This window comes from Ursus americanus, chromosome 14, assembly GCF_024610735.1.
Source record: "Ursus americanus isolate L20-20 chromosome 14, mUrsAme1.1.p, whole genome shotgun sequence".
NCBI lineage: Eukaryota > Metazoa > Chordata > Mammalia > Carnivora > Ursidae > Ursus > Ursus americanus.
Window position 1 is genome coordinate 276,021 of NC_142140.1, and position 19,302 is coordinate 295,322.

Consider the following 19,302-nt stretch of genomic DNA (forward strand, 5'->3'; position numbering starts at 1 on the left):
TTTCCTTTACAGTGCAAAAGCTTTTTATCTTGACGTACTAAGAGTTCATTTTTGCTTTTGTTTCTCTTGTCTTTGGAGACGTGTCATAAAAGAATTTGCTGTGGCCGATGTCAAAGAGGTTACTGCCTACGTTCTCCTCCATGATTTTTATGGATTCCTGTCTCACATCGAGGTCTTTCATCCATTTGGAGTCTGTCTTTGTGTATGGTGTGGGAGAGTGCTCAAGTTTTATTCTTCTTTATATAGCTGTCCAATTTTCCCAGCACCATTTATTGAACAGATCGTCTGTTTTCCATTGGATGTTTTTTCCTGCTTTGTCAAAGATTAGTTGACCATATAGTTGAGGGTCCATTTCTGGGTTCTCTATTCTGTTCCATTGGTCTATGTGTCTGTTTTAGTTCCAGTACCATGCTGTGTCGGTGATCACAGCTTTGTAGTATAGCTTGGAGTCAGGCAACATGATGCCCCCAGCCTTGTTTTTCTTTTTCAACATTTCCTTGCTGATTCGGGGTCTTTTCCGGTTCCATACAAATTTTAGGATTGTTTCTTCCAGCACTTTGAAACTTCCAGTGTTTTGATCGGGATGGCACTGAAAGTGTAGATTGCTCTGGGTAGCATGGACATTTTAACTATGTTTATTGTTCCAATCCATGAACATGGGATGTGTGGTCCAAATATACAATGGAATATTACTCAGCCATCAGAAAGGATGATTACACAACATTTGCATCAACATGGATGGAATTCAGTAAAGACAGAGAATGTTAAAAGCAGGGAGAAGTCCTTTCATGCACAAGGGCTCCTCAAGATTAACAGCTTATTTCTCATCAGGAACCACGGAGGCTAGAGGCGGCAGGATGACATATTCAGAGAGCTTAAGGAATAAGACCGCCAACCAAGAGTTCCGTAAGGAGCAAAGCTATCCTTAAAAAATGAAGGACAAATTAAGAGATTCCCAGGTGAGGTGGCTCAGTCGTTAAGCATCTGCCTTTGGCTCAGGTGATGATCCCAGGGTCCTGGGATTGAGCCCCGCATGGGAGTCCCTGCTCAGTGGGAAGCCTGCTTCTCCCTCTGCTGTTCCCCCTGCTTGTGTTCCCTCTCTTGCTGTCTCTCTCTCTCTGTCAAATAAATATATAAAAAAGAGAGAGAGAGATTCCCAGGTGGACAAAAACCAAGAGAATTTGCCACTAGCACACCTGCCCTACAGGTAACACCAAAAAAATCCTTCAGGCTGAAACGAAAGGACCCAGGTGGTAGTTTGCATCCACATAAAGAAATAAAGAGCATGAGCAAAGGTAACTACATAGGCAAATATAAAAAACAGCATAAATGCATTGTTGTTAATAACTCTTTTTTCTCTCATCCAATTCAAAGACAACTGCATAATTCAGTATTTACAAATCACTATATATAGACACACAATAACTAACTATGCAATTTGTATGCCAGTAGGAGCACAAAGTAGGAGAGCACAGAGCTATATATAGGAACAAAGTTTCATATACTAGTGAAATATTCCACTGTATGAATAGACCACGTTTTGTTTATCAATTCATTAGGTGATGGACACTTGAACTTTTTTTACTTTTTGGGTATTACACATAATACTGTTATGGACGTATGTATGTAAGTCTTCACGTGAACATGTATTTTCCGTTCTCCTGAATTATACATTTTGAAGGGGTGAATCTTATGGTATGTGATTTGTATCTCAATAAACATATTCATGAATTATTTATGGAATAAGGTCAAGAAGCAGATGACTACCAGCTTCCCAAACTCTCTGAGACCCTGTCCAGTAACAGCCCCTACTGCTTATCACAGGGAACCACTGTCCAAACTCAGGAGAGAACCACCCCTTGGTGGTTGTTTCACTCCTTCCTTAGTGTTACCAACTACGAGTGCAGTCCTAAGTAACAGTGTCTGCTCACTTTGCAGTTTAGATCAGTAAAGTCATACCCCCATCTATTCATGTCTGGTTTCCTTAGCCCGACATTAAGTTTCTCACGTTCAGCCATGCTGTGGGACCATCTCATTTTACTGCTGAGTCGAACGCAACCACATGACCTGCCATGATCCACCTATTCTGCTCTCAAAGGACCATCCTTTCCAAAATAAAAATCACTTGATTGTTTTTTAATACAAAAGTAATGTGTTCATAAGAAATACAATTTAGAAAACACAAAAAAGGTATAAATATGGAAGTTTAAATCATCAACAATTCTACTGCCCCCAAATAACTCACACTAACCCTAGTACATATACCCTTCCAGTGCACACACACACATGCACATTCGTGCACGCTATTTTTTTTAAATCAATGTTCTAGATCCTGGGTTGTTTTATTTAATAAAACGTATATACCTGTCCAGCTCTGTTTTTAGCACAGATGTAATTTTTATGGCTTCTCATGTCATCCTTGATAGTCCACCCAGGTGTTCGTAAACCTTCTCTTCCACAGGATTTATAGACAGGAAGAGCAGAGGGAAGAACTCAGCGGGATCAAGTCCATACATGTTTTAACTTGTAGCCACAAGTGGCCCAAGGCCACCAGCCCCACCTCCCCATTGGCAGGGGACCAGGGGCCCTGCACTGTGCGCAGCAGGTTTATTAAAGCCAGCAGAGACACGGGGCCTGTGAGGATAGCCTGAGTGAGCAATGAGTAAGCAGGGCACAGGGGAAGCCTCATGTCTTCAGGGACACCTCTGAAGGTAGGAACAGTCTGCACACGCAAGCCTACAGAACTTGGGCCAAGGCAGGCTTTGCTCAGCTCAGAAAGGCAATAAACCACAAAACAAACAAACCACGGGAATTACTGATTCCTGCATGACTCCACCTTCCTAAAGGCTTTGTAGTAGGCCAGCAGTGGGACAGGAATGTCTGCTCCTCTTGTCACAGCAGGCCCAGTGGGGCCCATCCTGGTGCCCCCGCCCTGGTCCTGCCCCCACAGGAGCCACCTGTACCCTGCTGGTCCAGGCCCAGGTCATTCGTTAGGACTAAGACCCTTGTTCTACCTTCCCAGTGGCTTTCTTGCCCTAAACCCTCTAAGCCTGAACCCTTGAGGCAAACCAACCATTCTCCTTAAATCCATCACGATCTGTGCAGCACTGCTGGTAAAGTGAGCCAGGCTCCCATGGGAGGCCTGGCCACAGTAGGGAAGCAGGTAATGGTGGAGAGAAAAGTCCCAGTTCACATCACTGGGAGCCACGTACAAAACCATCAACAGGGTCTCAGGTCCCCATTCGGCTATTCTATGTGGCTCTGTTGGAACCCATGGGGAGGAAGGACAATTAGTAGAACAGGGCTGGGGGTCCCTGCATCCCTGCAGTACCAGATCCATAATTTCTTAAAAAAAAAATAATAGACACAGCTACCCATGACCCATGCAGTGGTCCCTCATACCCCTTAGCTCACAAGTCCCAAGAAGGTCTATTACTGCCTCCATCACACGGCAGAGGAAGCACAGGGTAAAGCAGATGATGAGTGCCAGCCTCTCGCCTGTGCCCAGAGCCCACCTCAGCCCTCTCAAGGACCAGTGCTCACATGGGTCTCCTCTCTCCTGCCTCTTCAGTTTCTCCCCTCTACCTCTGCAGGGTCATCTGGTGACAACAGGACCTTGTTCTAGAATTTCCGTCTCAAACAAGCTACCTTGACCTCAAGCCACCCTCTAGCTTGCGGCCCATTTCTCTCCGCCCCTTCAGAACACAATGAAATAGACACATTCCCACCGTCTGTGTCCTTGCCTCTGCGCTCAATACCCATCCGGCTCCTCCCTGGACAAGTGGCCCTTGCCAAGGCCGGAGGTCACCTGCACGATGCCAAACAATTCCCCCAAACCTCAGTGTGGCAGGAGACACTCTCAAGGACTTGAGCCCTGCCCACCATGCCCTCCCCACATCCTTGCCCCCCGAAGTGTGCCCCCCTCCTGCATGTTACTTTAGCTCCTGCTCTTTTCATCACCCCTGATAAAGTTCAGACTGCCTGAAAGAGCTGCTGACCCTCAAGAACAATGAATGCCCTGCTCTCATTTCTAAAACTGGCTGGACTGAGGCTGCCCCTTCCTGCTAAGTCTAGGGGAATTCTTTTTTTTTTAAGGGATGTCTTTTTTTTTTTTTTTCATTTTTTAATATATTTTTTTATTATGTTAGTCACCATACAGTACATCCCCGGTTTCCGATGTAAAGTTAAATGATTCATTAGTTGCGTATAACACCCAGTGCACCATGCAATACGTGCCCTCCTTACTACCCATCACCAGCCTATCCCATCCCCCCACCCCCTCCCCTCTGAAGCCCTCAGTTTGTTTCTCAGAGTCCATAGTCTCTCATGCTTCATTCCCCCTTCTGATTACCCCCCTTTCTTTATCCCTTTCTTCCCCTACCGATCTTCCTAGTTCTTATGTTCCATAGATGAGAGAAATCATATGATAATTGTCTTTCTCTGCTTGGCTTATTTCACTTGGCACTGGAGGAGATAATGCTAAGTCTAGGGAAATTCTAACCAATACCTTCCTGCTAAAGCCCATAAAACATTCCACTCTCCTTCTCCAAGTTAGAATGCTCTTCGGGAGCCTTCCAGCGTTCAGCACTCTAGAATAAAGGCTATGTTAACGGTGCTGGGGATCCCTTTGTTCCTCCTGAGGCTCCCTGAGACTCCTTTGTCGTGTGTGCCTGACATGAATTGCCAAGGCATCCATATCAAAGACATCTGCGAACCGAGCTGTATGACACAGCTACTAGCAAACCAACCCAAGAGCCAGGCCACTGCACCACTGGAGCTCCGCCTTTACCAAATCCCAGGTAACCCAGATCACTGGCTGCCTGAGTGGCCCTGCCTCTCCCTTCCCGCATCCTAATTCTTGCTCTTAGGTTTTTAAACCATCTGATAAACAGTGAACCCATGAACCCTTAGTTATCCCGCCCCAGGAAAGGCAGAGCCCCATGTCCTCACACCCTCCCCCTCTCTGAGACCGCACTGTGTGGCTGTGTGCCCCTCGGGCGTGCTGTGTCCCCTCCAGGACCTGAGAGTGAGAAGGCTTGTTCTTCAAAGTTCTCTGCTGGTTTTTGCTGACGCGCTTCCTGTGATAGTAAGAACCACAAGGGCCAGTCCAGCCTCAACGGTGGTTCCAGCTGGGGAACTGGCTGGGGCTCATCACAAGTAGTACAGGCCCACAGGCTTCCCTGGCCTTTACAGCATCACTGTGGAAAGGCCGAGATGGACGTCACAGCCTTCTCCTCCCGGCTTTGGGCCGCAGATCAAATGGGACACACTTATGCTGAAAAGCGATTCATTGTTTCTCTGAAATTCTCTGTCTTTCCTGGCGGCCCTTCCCAGGTTTCTATGCAGGCCTCACTTGGTCCTACTCCACTGGTGTCCTACAGTCTCTTTTGCTGCTGGGGCTTTTCTCCCCGACCTCTAGCGCTCACACACCAGACTCTCCTCACCTCCCTTCTGTCCACAGCCTGTGTCTGGACCTCCCCCAGGCCCGTGCCTGAAGCAACAATGCCCTGCGGCTGCTGCCTCCCGAATAGAGGTCTCCAGCTCAGCCCGGATCCAGACACGGAAAGCCAACTTCCTACTCCGTGGTCTGAGAGGCGCCTCGGGCACCCTAGTCTAACGCAGAGCTCTCAGTGTCCCCATTCCACCCCTCAATCGCACCCTTCCATGAACAGCCACCCAGCCAGTCAGCACAGGGGCGAGGATATAAACAGAAAGGGCTTGGGGCTCAGGTGTGGCTATAACCCTTCAGATTGTACACACGTCTATACTGTTCAGACTTCTTCCCAATGGATGTGCACTATTAAAAAAACAAAACACACCTTTCTTTTTTAGAGCAGTCTTAAGTTCACAGAGAAATTCAGAGGAAGGTACAGAGAGTTCCCCCAACATTCTGCACAAGAGGGCCACGTCACAGTGAGCCTCCCCCGACACGTCAGAATCACCCTGAGTCCAGTTATATCAGGCTTCACTCCTGCGCTGTACGTGCAGTGGGTTTGGACACGTATCCACCATAAGGAAAGCACAGAGTAGTGTCACTGCGCTAAATCCTCTGTGCTCCACCCAGTCATGCCTCTCCCCCCTCAGTGCACGAAGGATTCGTCATCCATTCAACAAATCACATTTTGTTCCTTCCTTTTATGCTAGGGATTTTCTAGGTACCAAAAATACAGTGAAAAGCAAGACAGATAAGGGTCCTGCTCTCAGGAAATTTGTATTCTAGAGGCAGAGACAGAAATAAACAAGAGAACAAATAAATGAACAAGAGAAATTAAATACAGTGAACTGACAGGGGCTCTTCTGGGAAAGTGTAATGTAGGGTACAGACGGAGGCTCAAGGAAGGCCCTAGAAGAGAGGGTGACACTTAACTAAGCTCTAGTTGATTAAAAAAAAAAAGCCAACCGCACACCTGGTTCGCTCAGTCAGAAAAGCATGTGACTCTTGTGAGTTCGAGATATGCTGGGTGTAGTGATTACTAAAAAATAAATAATAAAACTTTTTAAAAAACGCCAACTGTGTAAAGGTCTAGGGAAAAGAGCCCTGCAAGCAGAGACAGCAGCAAGTATAAAGGCACTGGGGTAGGGCAAACTTGGTGCTTCCAAGGAACAAATGGCAAAGAGGTCGACAAGTCTGGGTACCTGGAGGCAAGAGGACGGCAGGGCAGCCAGTCCTGCGGGGTCTTAATGGCAGAGCAAGGAGTTCATGTTTCTTCCTCAGACTGATTTTTCTGTTTTTAAAAGACAACTCTGTTGCTTCCCCCACTAAAAGGAATCCGGGCCCACGAGTGACCCCAAATGACCCCCATGAAGCCAAAGTTACACCCCAGCAATGCACAGAACACTGAGAAAGGATAAATCACTGGTGTTTTAAGTCCCTAGCTTTTCCGGTGCTTTCTTATGCATCAGAGGATAACTGAGGACATTTCAGCTATGACTCTTCAGTTACAGTTCACCTTCCCTCCTCTGGGGGCGAGAGAGCTGAGGGCTGAGTCGAGGACTTCCAGGGCAGGAGGAAGTCTTCGCGGCCAGGGCATGACGTACGGCAAGGGCAGAGGGGTACACAGCATCGAACCGCTCAAAGTCAACGTGAGCACCAACCTTAGAGAACGATGTACTTTCTGGCTCTGACACTTCTAAAAGTAGTCCAAAGCAACAGGACTTTGCCTTAGTCTGGGGGGAACCCCCACGCACCCCCTCTGACACTCAGATACTCATCTCCAACACTCAGAACCAGGACTCTTAAAGGACAGGAGAAAAATCAAGATGGCTCTGGAACATTCTGTTGTTGCTAGAAAATAAGATGCTTTCAAAAGTGTCTGAGGAGGGGCTGAACTGACAAAGGAACAAAATGCTCTGTGCCCCTTACGGTGTGGGGACACTGTGACCCACCAGCAGGGACCACCACTGTCAATCGGTGACAACTTCAGCACCTAACAATACGAAACACAGTATGATTATCACTTTACAAGTTGAATCTGCAAAGGGCCACAAGTTCATTAGGAGATCAAAACAGAAAAGTTAAATTAATACAAAATGTATAAAACCCATAAAGAAAAAAATAAAACTGCAGACAAAAAAAGTCAACAAAGGATGAAATACAGCCTATTAGAGAACCCTTCCTTTGTTGATTTTAATAAGCTGGGCCCTTCGCCAATTCGATCACCACTGCATCACTTCATGAAGAGAAGACACACCCGTGACCCATGCAGGTGAGCAGGCAGGAGTGGACGAGGCAGACGTGCTGGGAAGAGCAGGAGAAATCACCCAGCACCTGTGGTCACAAGATAAGCGGGCCGCAGGAAAGTGCACCAGCTGAAGGCGCAGACGTTCAGACAAGATAACCAATTTAAAGAGGCCCAAACGTGTCCACAAAAACTAGATGATTAGAGAAACACGAACCTTGAAAATTCGGTCTCTCCTCCCAAAAGGAGTAAAACCCCCTGGATGACCCACTCGTTGTGGTGAGGTTCCGGTAGAACATAAATGAGTTTCCAAATATGCCAAGAAACCAGGCTGGCACCAGGAGGCAAGTGCCGGCAGCCAAGCTAAACTGAAGGGTCCCCCAACTGCTGAGAAAGAGGTCATGTCTCAAGGTGCAAGGCAGAGCTAGGAGGACCCCAAGGAACAGGTCCAAGAGAAACGTGCGTGAGGAAAGCACACTGAGGAATGTCCTCTAAAATCACCTAAAATGGGTCAGAGGCCCAATGTGATCAGCACCCAGCAGGCACCCCCACCTGCTCTGTGCCCCTTACGGTGTGGGGACACTGTGACCCACCAGCAGGGACCTGACAGCCCCATGGATGGTGGTCAGAGGCACTCGGCTTCCAGCAGAGCAGAGTGTGGGAGGGTTTCAGAAGGAGAATGGGTTCAAATGTCATTTGGATCAACAGAAATGAGCACAGATGAACACACCAGGTCCTGAAGGACGGCCTGCCGGTGAGAGAGGCCCCTGTCTGGAGAGCGGGCTGTGGGTGCAGGTAAACCCTCTCCTGTAGCCCACAGAGAGGGGTGAGGCTGGGGGGGGACGGCACGGACTCCAGGGCAGGGATGCCCACCCAGCCTTTCCCCCAGAGGACACGAGATGGAAGGAGTGCTCCAGGACGGCCCCCCACAACAAAGAACTACCCAGCCAAGGTGTCAGAGTGTGGAGCTGAGCCCTGCAGGGCCAGAGAGCTTGGAGCCCCTTCCTCCCGCGTCAGGCTATGAGAGGGCTGGGTGGGGGGCCCAGGGCCCAGATGAACACTGGCTGCCAGTCACACGGGTCTGTAAGGTCAGTGATCTTCCAGACGCCTCCCAGTGAGTCAGGGAGAAACCGGCCTCGAATCCAAGGCCTTTTGGGAACTCCAGTGCACGTCAGGTCTGAGACCTGGTGGCTAGCACCTCACACAAACTAGTGTGCACCCCAAGGCAGCAGGGATGGCCATTTCTAATACTCACTGGGCCCCCCGAAACGCTGCAACCAATCAGCTCCACTCAGCTGCCCACTACCTGGCCGTGAGGTCAAAGTGCCTCTGGGCTTCACAGGGGACCGGCTTCAGTGGGAGTACCCTGGAGCCAGCCCCAAGGGTCTGAATTCCAGCTCTTCCCCTTCCTAGATGCGGGTCCTTGGAAAAGTTCAATTTCTTTGCCTCCACGGCCTCATCTGTTAAATGGGGACAATCGCACCAACTTCAGAGTTGTGAAGATTAAATGTAATAACGCATTTATTTCACAAGACACCTGGCCAGTCCCCACCCTTAGTTCAAACCCCTCAAAGTTCTAATGTTTTAGACCAGTGGTTCTTAAACTACAGCTGCACCAGAATCACCTGGATTACCCACCCGGGTATTTTCTGATCAGTAGCTGGGGTAGAGGAGGCCAGTGAAGCCCAGACACCGCATGTGTGCGAGAGGAGCGAGCCTCAGAAGTACCTGAAGGACAAGGCTGGGCCGCCCCTCACGGTCTGGATTCCCCCACCTCCCACCCGCACGGGCACAGCACCAGCCCTGGTTTGTCTCTCTCCGTCCCAGGTCCCTCATCCAGCCCTGCCCGTGCCCTGGGTCCTAACCTGGCTACCTCCCCCGGCGCCCCCTCCGCACTAGGTCCCCCCGGAACACTTTTCCTTCCCTCTCCCGGTTTTACCTTACATTCGCGTACCTCCTGGCCCCGGCCTCCCATCGGACACCCCGGCTCTCGGTTCACCTCGTCTTCCGCGGGCCCCAAGCCCTGGGCTTCGCAGGTGGGTCCCACCGGCCCCGAGATGCCCTCGAACAGCCCTGGGTTTACTCCCTCTTGTGCGCATTCTCTGCCCTGAGCGCCACCCCGGAGCTTTACCTGGGCCGAGTCTCTCCAGTGTGACACCCCCACTCCCCCAGACCCTCCCTCGGAACGCCCCCCTTTGGGCCCCACCCCCGGCTTACCCCAGACTTCGCGCACCCCCGCCCCAGCCCGCGCGGGGCGCAGGGCCATGCTTACCGGATCCCCTCCCGGGCGGCGGCGCGCGAAAGGCTGGCGGGAGGAGGGTCGGCCGCGGGGAGGGCTCACGGTGGAAACGGGCAAGTCTGGCTCCTGTAGCCACCCCTCCCGGCCGGGGCGGGACCCGGAGACTGCGCGCGGGGGCGGGGGCGGGGCCGGGGCCGGGAGGGAGCCTGCCCCGGAGGCGGGGCGGAGGCGGGGCGGGGGCGGGGCAGAGGCGGGGCGGGCCGGGAGGGAGCCTGCCCCGGAGGCGGGGCGGGGGCGGGGCGGGGGCGGGGCGGGGGCGGGGGAGGGGCGGGGGGAGGGGCGGCCGCAGGCTCTCCAGCGCGTTGCCCGGCCCAGCGCGCGCCGGAAGGCAGGGCAGCGCAGACCCGCCCTCGGGGCCCGGGAGCGGGAGTTTGTGGTGCGGACTCCTGGGGCAGAAGGCCTCCAGGCCGGGTTCACCACGCTCTGACTGCGTGAATCGGGCTTGCCTGAGCGCGCCAAGTTCCCCTCCTCCTGTGTTGTAGTGAATCACCTGAGGCCTGGTTTACAAAGTAGGGAACCGAATCTGGGCCTGTAAAACCTCCCGGGAGGATAGGGGGCTTGAGGATCCCGTCTTTAAAGGCGGTGTGAAGACGGGCCATTACTAAGGCACAGATGCTTTGCTAGCAGCCAGCGCTCCATAAAGGCTCCAGGAATAGCGTTTTGTTCTTGTGGTTACCTTCTTTATTGTAGAAACGCTCACACATGCAAAAGTAGAACAGTGGAATTGTCCCACACATCCATCGACCAGCTTCCATCGTGGTCTGCACCTTGCCCTCCCCCCCCATCTATATCCAGCCCAACACACACACCTTTTTTTTTTTCCTGGAGCAGTTTTAAAACATTCCAGCAGACATATTTCACCTGTAATTACTTGAGTATCTTTTCTAATCTATAAATGTTTGCTTTTTCAAACATTCCCATAACACCAGTATCCTACCTAACAAAGTTAGCAATACCCAGTCTGGTTATATTTTCCCTGATTGACTCAAAAATGTCTTGCTGTTGGCCTTTTCTAACCAAGGTCTAAAGAGGGATGAGAGATTTTAGGGGAGAGAGCCTCAGGCAAAGTTCACCCTTATGGTTTGAGCCAGAACATGAGTCTGACCAGAAGAGAGTCCAAAACAGGGGTGAAAATGCAAGGGCAAGTGAAAGCTAGATATTTAACAAGATTTAGTACTACATTATATTATTTCAGCAAAAGACAACTTTACATATTAAACACAAAAATACTCTACAGGTTTACAGACACACACATGCACACCCTGTTTTTCAGCAAACGTGCAGCCTTCCACATTTGGGTCCTGCCTGCACACCTCCTTACGCTCCTAGGCTTCAGGGGGCCAGCCATCCTCTGGCACCTCCTGCCCTCCCCACAGAAAGAGGGGTTATGTCCACTGGTAGCCAGTAATCCTGCCCTAAACTTTCCAGACCATGCTCCAACTCCCAGGACCTGGGAGTTATGAATGACCCTAAGGCCACTTCTAGGGTGTATACCTGGATCAGTGCCCCAGAGAATGAACAGGTTGGGGGGCATGCCCTGTATCTTTACACAGGAGTCCAAGAATTCTACATTTGAACCTAGCCTCCCAAGTTGCTATGGAGATATATTTGTCAAGGCCAGAAAATAGAATGAACTCTATTTTACAGCCATGTTTGTTTGTTTGTTTGTTTTTTAAGATTTTATTTATTTATTTGAGAGAGAGAGAGAGCACATACAGAGGGAGAGGGAGAAGCAGACTCCCTGCTGAGCAGAGTCTGATGCTGGGCTCGATCCCAGGACCCTGAGATTGTGACCCGAGCCGCAGGCAGACACCCAACAGACTGAGCCACCCAGGTGCCCCAGCCATGTTTTATTTGCATATGTACTTAAACATATGGTTTGTGGGCCCCCATTTGTAATCTTGCCATGGGTTCTGTAACTTTTTAAGTGGGCTTATCTTGTTTCAATATAGTTATGGGTATAAGAAACATTTTATTTCCTACTTAACTCTAATGCAAGAAAAATAAGCCAACAAAAGTGTAATGATAAATGGCAACTAACAGTTGGAAACCATGGGGAGAATATAGCACTCTTGCTAAAGAGGCAGCCCCAGCTAAGCTCCAAAGGACAGTCCCCATGCTAGGACACAGGACCCATTCCTGAGGTCCTTGGTAAGTGGCAGTTGGTGTGCAGCAGGTCATGGCTCATGCCCTAGTCTCTCCCCTCACTTACAGCATTTCTAAGTGCTCATCCAGACTGCTGCTTTGGGAGTACACAGGCCTGTCTGAATTCTTTTTTTTTTTTTTTTAGATTTTATTTATTTATTTGACACAGAGAGAGACAGCCAGTGAGGGGGGAACACAAGCAGGGGGAGTGGGAGAGGAAGAAGCAGGCTCCCAGCGGGGAGCCTGAGGCGGGGCTCAATCCCAGGACTCCAGGATCACACCCTGAGCTGAAGGCAGAAGCTTAACGACTGAGCCACCCAGGCTCCCTGGCCTGTCTGAATTTTAAGCAGTGAGTAGCTTTTGCAAAGAGCTACTATGCCAAAACTGTAGTCCTGGGTTGGAAATTTAAGATATACAGTCCTCACCATTTACAAAATGACATTTGTAAATAATAAAGTTTTATACAATGTTAGGGAACATTATGGACTAAATTATGTTGTCCCCCCCCCAACAAATTTGTATATTAAAGCCCTAATCCCCAGTGTGACTGTAGTTGGAGATAGGGCCTATAGGGATGCAATAAAAGTTAAATGTCTTATGGGTGGGTCCCTGAGCAGATAGGACTGATGTCCCAACAACTGGGGGATGAGACTCAAGAGCTCCCTCCCTCTCTTTCTCTCTCTCCCTGTCTCTCTGTGCCAACAGAGAGGAGGTCATGTAAAGACCCAGCAAGACGGTGGCCATCTACAGTCCAGAGAGAGAGGTCTCACCAGAAACCAATCCTGTTGGCATCTTTAACTTGGATTTCAAGCCCCAGACCTCTGAGAGATAAATATCTGTTGTTCAAGCCACCTGGTCTGTAGTACTTTGTTGTGGAAGCCTGAGCTGACGAATGAAGGGAATTAATAATTTCACAAGCTGAGTTTAGGAAAGATATGAACCTCAGTTTTCTTATCTAAAGTGGTGTTAATATGAGTGCCTACCTTAAAGGGTTGAGAGTGACAGGAAGCCATCCATGTAAAGCTCTCAGCACAGTGCCTCACATGTAGTGAGGGCTCCACACATGCTTCTTGCTCTTATGTTTATTGTTACTACTGAAGTTTTGACAGGACAAATCCCAAGCAGGAGACTGATTGCAGGCATGTGGATGGATCACTGGAGGAGGTTTGGGGCACAAGTTGAGCTTCACCCTGCCCACAGCTTTCCTCAGGTTTGTCCCAGCTTCCTGCTGTCACTCTGCCACTGCAGCATCCATCTTTCATTCCCAGCCAGTCCTTGTCTTCCCCAAATGGCCTTCAGCTTGGTGGCAGCAGCTGCATTTCAAGGTCTGCACAGTCCCCCACTGTCTCAGAGGTCCATGTGATTGGCTGGCCAAGCCACGACTGCCCCCCTGCATAGAGTGGAGAGGTGTGGCCCCGTCCCGCAGACTGACCCACAAAATGACTTTGGAGTTTAGGTCCTCACTCTCTTCCTACAACTAGCCCACCTGCCCCTGTGCTGCCACTTGGCCATCCCTTCAGAGACCACACTTTGCAGTGGAGTCAGCCTCCTGCCCAGTCCTATCCCTGTAGAGGCTGCCCTCTGTAATGTCTCCCTTAGCCTCTGCTCAGGCTTGTCCTCCCCTGGGAAATTCAAGTGCATGCCCTCAGCCTCATTTCTCCCAACCCCCAACACCTCTTAACTATGTCATTGTGCTATATCAGGTTGGATATTTTTGCCTCTTAAACTGTGAATTCCTCAAGGAAGGAGGCTCTGCTCATCTCTGAACATATCTGCTAGTACCTATTAGAGGCTTGCTTTAAGTTGCCGGCTTCCAGCCCCCAGGAGTGACCTTGAGATGAGGATTCAAGTGCACGTAGTTTATCTGGGAGATGATCCCAAAAGCATTGGTGGGAGATGGGAGGAGGTGAGGCAGGGAAAGGAGGGCAGTCAATAAAGTTTCATTACCAAGCAAGTTACCACTGCACGTATCTGGAGCTCAGTCCTGCCTGGACCTCTGGCAACTTCAGACACATCCCTCTGGAAAGGTGTGCAAATCCTAACTCCCCCCAATCTTTATGTGAGGACTACTTCCAGGGCCCTTCAGGCCTGATGAATTGTCAGACAAGGTGGGCCAAGTGGCACCCACAGGCAGAGAAAGCCTTCCTGGGCACCACAGCTGGCCCACGTTAAGAAGTCAGGTGGGTGTGCCCAGGACTGCAGAGGGAACCTGAGTGAGACAGTAGTGGGGACATCTACAGCACTGGAAGGACATTAACTGATTGCAGAATAAATGAGAAAGTGCAGTGCTGGAGAGCAGAAGTCTGATTCCTGGCGACTTACTCTGGGTGCAGATTGCTGTCTGCACATCAGTGCTAACCCAGCAAGCCAGGAAGGGGAATGTCACCTGCCTTTTTTATGGGTGAGCAAATTGAGGTCCCAAAGAGTTACTCTACTTGCTCAAGGTCACAGCCTTGAGAGACAGATCCGAGATTCAAACTCTGTTCCAATGAAATCTAAAGATGACCCATTCCATTCCATCAGCCAGACTGTGAACAAGTGAATGAATGCATGAACAAATGAATGCTTTACATGGGATATGCTCTGATTCATCTAGTGTCCTGGTTCAAAGATGACTGCTCCGTGAATTAGCTGCTCTTCAAGATTAAATTTATGGTGTCAAATTTACACAGGAAACAGTAAAATTCCAAGGAATGAAATTTGGTCTGTGATGATGATGAAGATATTTCAAGATCACTCAGGGCCTGCCCTTCCCTGTTCCCCACTTGGCCTGCTGAATAATCCAGGGCTGATTTAGGGCCCACCACCCCAGCCGGTCCACCCACACCCAAAGCCCATTCCTGTGCTTCACTCTCATGGGGAGAAGTGGGTGACTGTTTTTGTTTGTCTTGCCAAATCAGTGACCCCATCCCAGAGCTCTGCAGGGAACTAACAGAGACTCAGTGACAGCAGGAAGAACCACACAGGCCTCGAGGAGGGACAGGGCTGCTGCAGTTCCTTCTGCCCTGGGCCCAGACCACGGCCCTTGGACGGCGAGCTGCCAGGAAGGAAGACAGCGTCACTACTCGGAAACCTCCTGCAATTTGCAAAAGCATAAACGTGAACACAACTGTTCATGTTATGATGGAAATAGTACCTTGCACTCCACCAGGACTTTCCAACACACGCTCACATCCATGATATCATGGAGTCATCATGACAGACCTGGGGGCAGGCAGAACAGGCATTACCATTCCCACTTACTAATGAGGAAACTGAGCCTTGCCCACCAAGGAGTCTCTCGCAGTGCTGGCCGTACAATGCAAGGGATGATCGTGCCTTTGTTAGAAAACCTCCCCACAGCAGACCTAAGAGTCTTATCCACCCCCTAAATTATTTAACAGCCGGGAATGGACTTGTCTTTGTTAAGATTCATGCAAGGGGACTTACAGCACCCGGGTAGGGAATGGATTCAGGTTTGGCCTCAGTGAAGCTGCTGGTTCTCCCTCCAGGTGGGAATGTCCAGAGCAGCTAGGCCCACATCAGGACCTTGCCAGCCGGGGGGTGCAGGACGCAACAGCCCCACAAAGGAGGATAGCACATCCAGAAGCTGCCACCTCAGGGCTTACAGGACCTTTAGAAACAACACCGAGGCTGCTGGGAAGACGTCTCAAGGCCCCAGACCTCAGAAGGAGGGCCTAAGGTCACTGAGCCTGTAACTAAAAATAGTCCCACAAGTTCTGCTGACTTCACTTTGAATAACAGCTGGCCAAGTGGTGAACCACTCACTAGACATGAGAGCCTAAGAAACGCCTGCCTCCTCACCTGTAAGATGCAGACCATTTCCTCACAAAGGCCCAAGAGGCCAGGGCCCCTTCTAGGCCTGGAGGATAGCAGTATATTAAAAAGATGAAGGAATGTCAAAACAGGCTTACAAAATTTGTGGGGCATTTTTTAATTATTATTATGTTCAATTAGGCAACATACAGTACATCATTAGTTTTTGATGTACTGTTCAACAATTCATTAGTTGTGTATAACACCTAGTGCTCATCACCAGAGGTGCCCTCCTTAATACCCATCACCCTGTTACCCCATACCCCCACCCCCCTCCCTTTTGTAACCCTCAGCGGGTTTCCCAGAGTCCAGAGTCTCTCATGGTTTGTCTCCCTCTCTGATTTAGTCCCATACACTTTTCCTTCCCTTCTCCTGTGGTCTTCCACACTATTTCTTATGTTCCACACATGTGTGAAACCATATGATAATTGTGTTTCTCTGATTGACTTATTTCACTTAGCATAATCCCCTCCGGTTCCAACCATGTTCATGCAAATGGTGGGTATTCATCCTTTCTGATGGCTGAGTCATATTCCATTGTATATATGGACCACATCTTCTTTATCCGTTCATCTGTTGAAGGACATCTGAGCTCCTTCCACAGTTTGGTTACTGTGGACATTGCTGCTATGAACATTGGGGAGCATTTCCCTCTTCTTTTCACCACATCTGTATCTTTGGGGTAAATACCCAGTAGTGCAATTTCTGAGTCATAGGGAAGCTCTATTTTTGATGTCTTGAGGAACCTCAATACTGTTTTCCAGAGTGGCTGCACTAGCTTGCATTCCCACCAACCATGTAAGAAGGTTCTTTCTCCACATCTTCAACAACATTTGCTGTTTCCTGCCTTGTTAATTTTTGCCATTCTAACTGAGATAAGATGGTATCTCTTTGTGGTTTTGATTTGTATTTCCCAGATGGCTAGTGATATTGAACATTTTTTCATGTGTCTGTTAGCCATTTCTGTGTCTTCTTTAGAGAAGTGTCTGTTCATATCTTCTGCCTATTTCTTGACTGGATTATTTGTGTTTAGGGTGTTGAGTTTGAGAAGTTCTTTGTAGATCTTGGATACCAGCCCTTTATCTGTAATGTCATTCGCAAATATCTTCTCCCATTCCATGGGCTGCCTCTTAGTTTTGTTGACTGTTTCCTTTGCTGCGCAGAAGCTTTTTATCTTGATGAAGTCCCAAAAGTTCATTTTTTCTTTTGTTTCTCTTGCCATTGGAGACGTGTCTTGAAAGAATTCTCTGTGGCCGATGTCAAAGAGGTTACTGCCTGTGTTCTCCTCTAGGATTTTGGTGGATTCCTGTCTCACATTGAGGTCTTTTCATGCACTTTGAGTTTACCTTTGTGTGTGGTGTAAGAGAATGGTCCAGTTTCATTCTTCTGTATGTAGCTGTCCAATTTTCCCAGCACCATCATTGAAGAGACTGTCTTTTTTCCATTCGATATTCTTTCCTGATTTGTTGAAGATTATTTGACCATAGAGTTGAGGCTTTCTGGGATCTCTATTCTGTTCCATTAATCTATGTCTGTTTTTGTGCCAATACCACACTGTCCTGATGATCACAGCTTTGTAATATTGTGAGGCCTCCAGCCTCGGTTTTCTTTTTCAACATTCCCCTGGTGAATCTGGGTCTTTTCTGGATTGTTTGTTCCAGGTCTGTGAAAAATGCTGATTTTAGGATTGTTTGTTCCAGGTCTGTGAAAAATGTTGATGGTATTTTGATATGGATGGCATTGAAAGTGTAGATTTCTCTGGGCAAGATAGACATTTAAACAATATTTATTCTCAGATAGATTGGATTTTAAACTAGAGACTATAGTTAGAGACGCAGAAGGGCACTATATTATTCTTAAAGGAAGTATTCAACAAGTGGATATGACAATTATAAATATATATGCCCCCAACAGGGGAGCGGCAAGATACACAAGCGAACTCTTAACCAGAATAAAGAGACATACAGATAAAAATGTATTAATAGTAGGGGACCTCAACACTCCACTATCAGAAATAGACAGAACACCCTGGCAAAAACTAAGCAAAGAATCAAAGGCTTTGAATGCCATACTCGACGAGTTGGACCTCATAGATATATATAGAACACTACACCCCAGAACCAAAGAATACTCATTCTATTCTAATGCCCATGAAACATTCTCAAGAATAGACCATGTTCTGGGACACAAAACAGGTCTCAACCGATACCAAAAGATTGAAATTATCCCCTGCATATTCTCAGACCACAATGCTGTGAAATTGGAAATCAACCACAAGGAAAAATTTGGAAGAAACTCAAACACTTGGAGACTAAGAACCATCCTGCTCAGGAATGACTCGATAAACTAGGAAATCAAAAATCAATTTAAACAATTTATGGAGGCCAACGAGAATGAAAACACAATGGTCCAAAACCTATGGGATACTGCAAAGGCAGTCCTAAGGGGGAAATACATAGCCATCCAAGCCTCACTCAAAAGAATAGAAAAATCTAAAATGCAGTTTTTATATTCTCACCTCAAGAAGCTGGAACAGCAACAGAAGAACAGGCCTAATCCACTCACGAGGAAGCAGTTGACCAAGATGAGAGCAGAAATCAATGAATTAGAAACCAGAAGTACAGTAGAGCAAATCAACAGGACTAGAAGCTGGTTCTTTGAGAGAATCAATAAAATTGACAGACCACTGGCAAGACTTATCCAAGAGAAAAGAGAAAGAACCCAAATTATTAAAATTATGAATGAAAAAGGAGAGGTCACGACCAACACCAATGAAATTGGAAGGATTATTAGAAACTATTATCAACAGCTATATGCCAAAAAAACTAAGCAATCTGGAAGAGGTGGAGGCCTTCCTGGAAACCTATAAACTACCAAGACTGAAACAGGAAGAAATCGATTTCTTAAACAGGCCAATTAATTATGAGGAGATTGAGTCAGTGATAACCTTCCAAATAACAAAACTCCCGGCCCGGATGGTTTTCCTGGGGAATTCTACCAAACATTCAAAGAAGAAATAATACCTATTCTCCTAAACCTATTTCAAAAAATAAAAACAGAAGGAAAGCTACCAAACTCATTCTATGAGGCCTATATTACCTTGATCCCCTAACCAGGCAAAGACCCAATCAAAAAGGAAAATTACAGACCGATTTCCCGATGAATATGGATGCCAAAATCCTCAACAAGATCCTTGCTAATAGAATCCAACAGTACATTAAAAGGATTATCCATCATGACCAAGTGGGATTCATACCTGGAATGCAAGCGTGGTTCAACATTCGCAAATCAATCAGTGCGATACATCATATTAACAAGAAAAGACTCAGGAACCATATGATCCTCTCAATTGATGCAGAAAAA

The 19,302-nt window shown here is 48.2% G+C and overlaps 1 protein-coding gene across 4 annotated transcripts in view; it reads right to left on the reverse strand.

Moving 5' to 3' along the window:
* SLC41A3 (solute carrier family 41 member 3) overlaps nucleotides 1–15,790 on the reverse strand; it is a 74,932-nt gene extending 59,142 nt beyond the window's left edge. For 2 of the 4 annotated variants that reach the window (XM_087866705.1, XM_087866702.1), the window contains exon 1: nucleotides 9,952–10,082. The gene's annotated coding sequence lies outside the window, so the exon portion shown is untranslated. Of the gene's footprint in view, nucleotides 1–9,618; nucleotides 9,798–9,951; nucleotides 10,083–15,552 lie in introns of those variants that run through there. The other 2 variants (XM_087866703.1, XM_087866704.1) reach the window with 2 other exon arrangements.
* Between the last annotated feature and the right edge of the window lie 3,512 nt (nucleotides 15,791–19,302).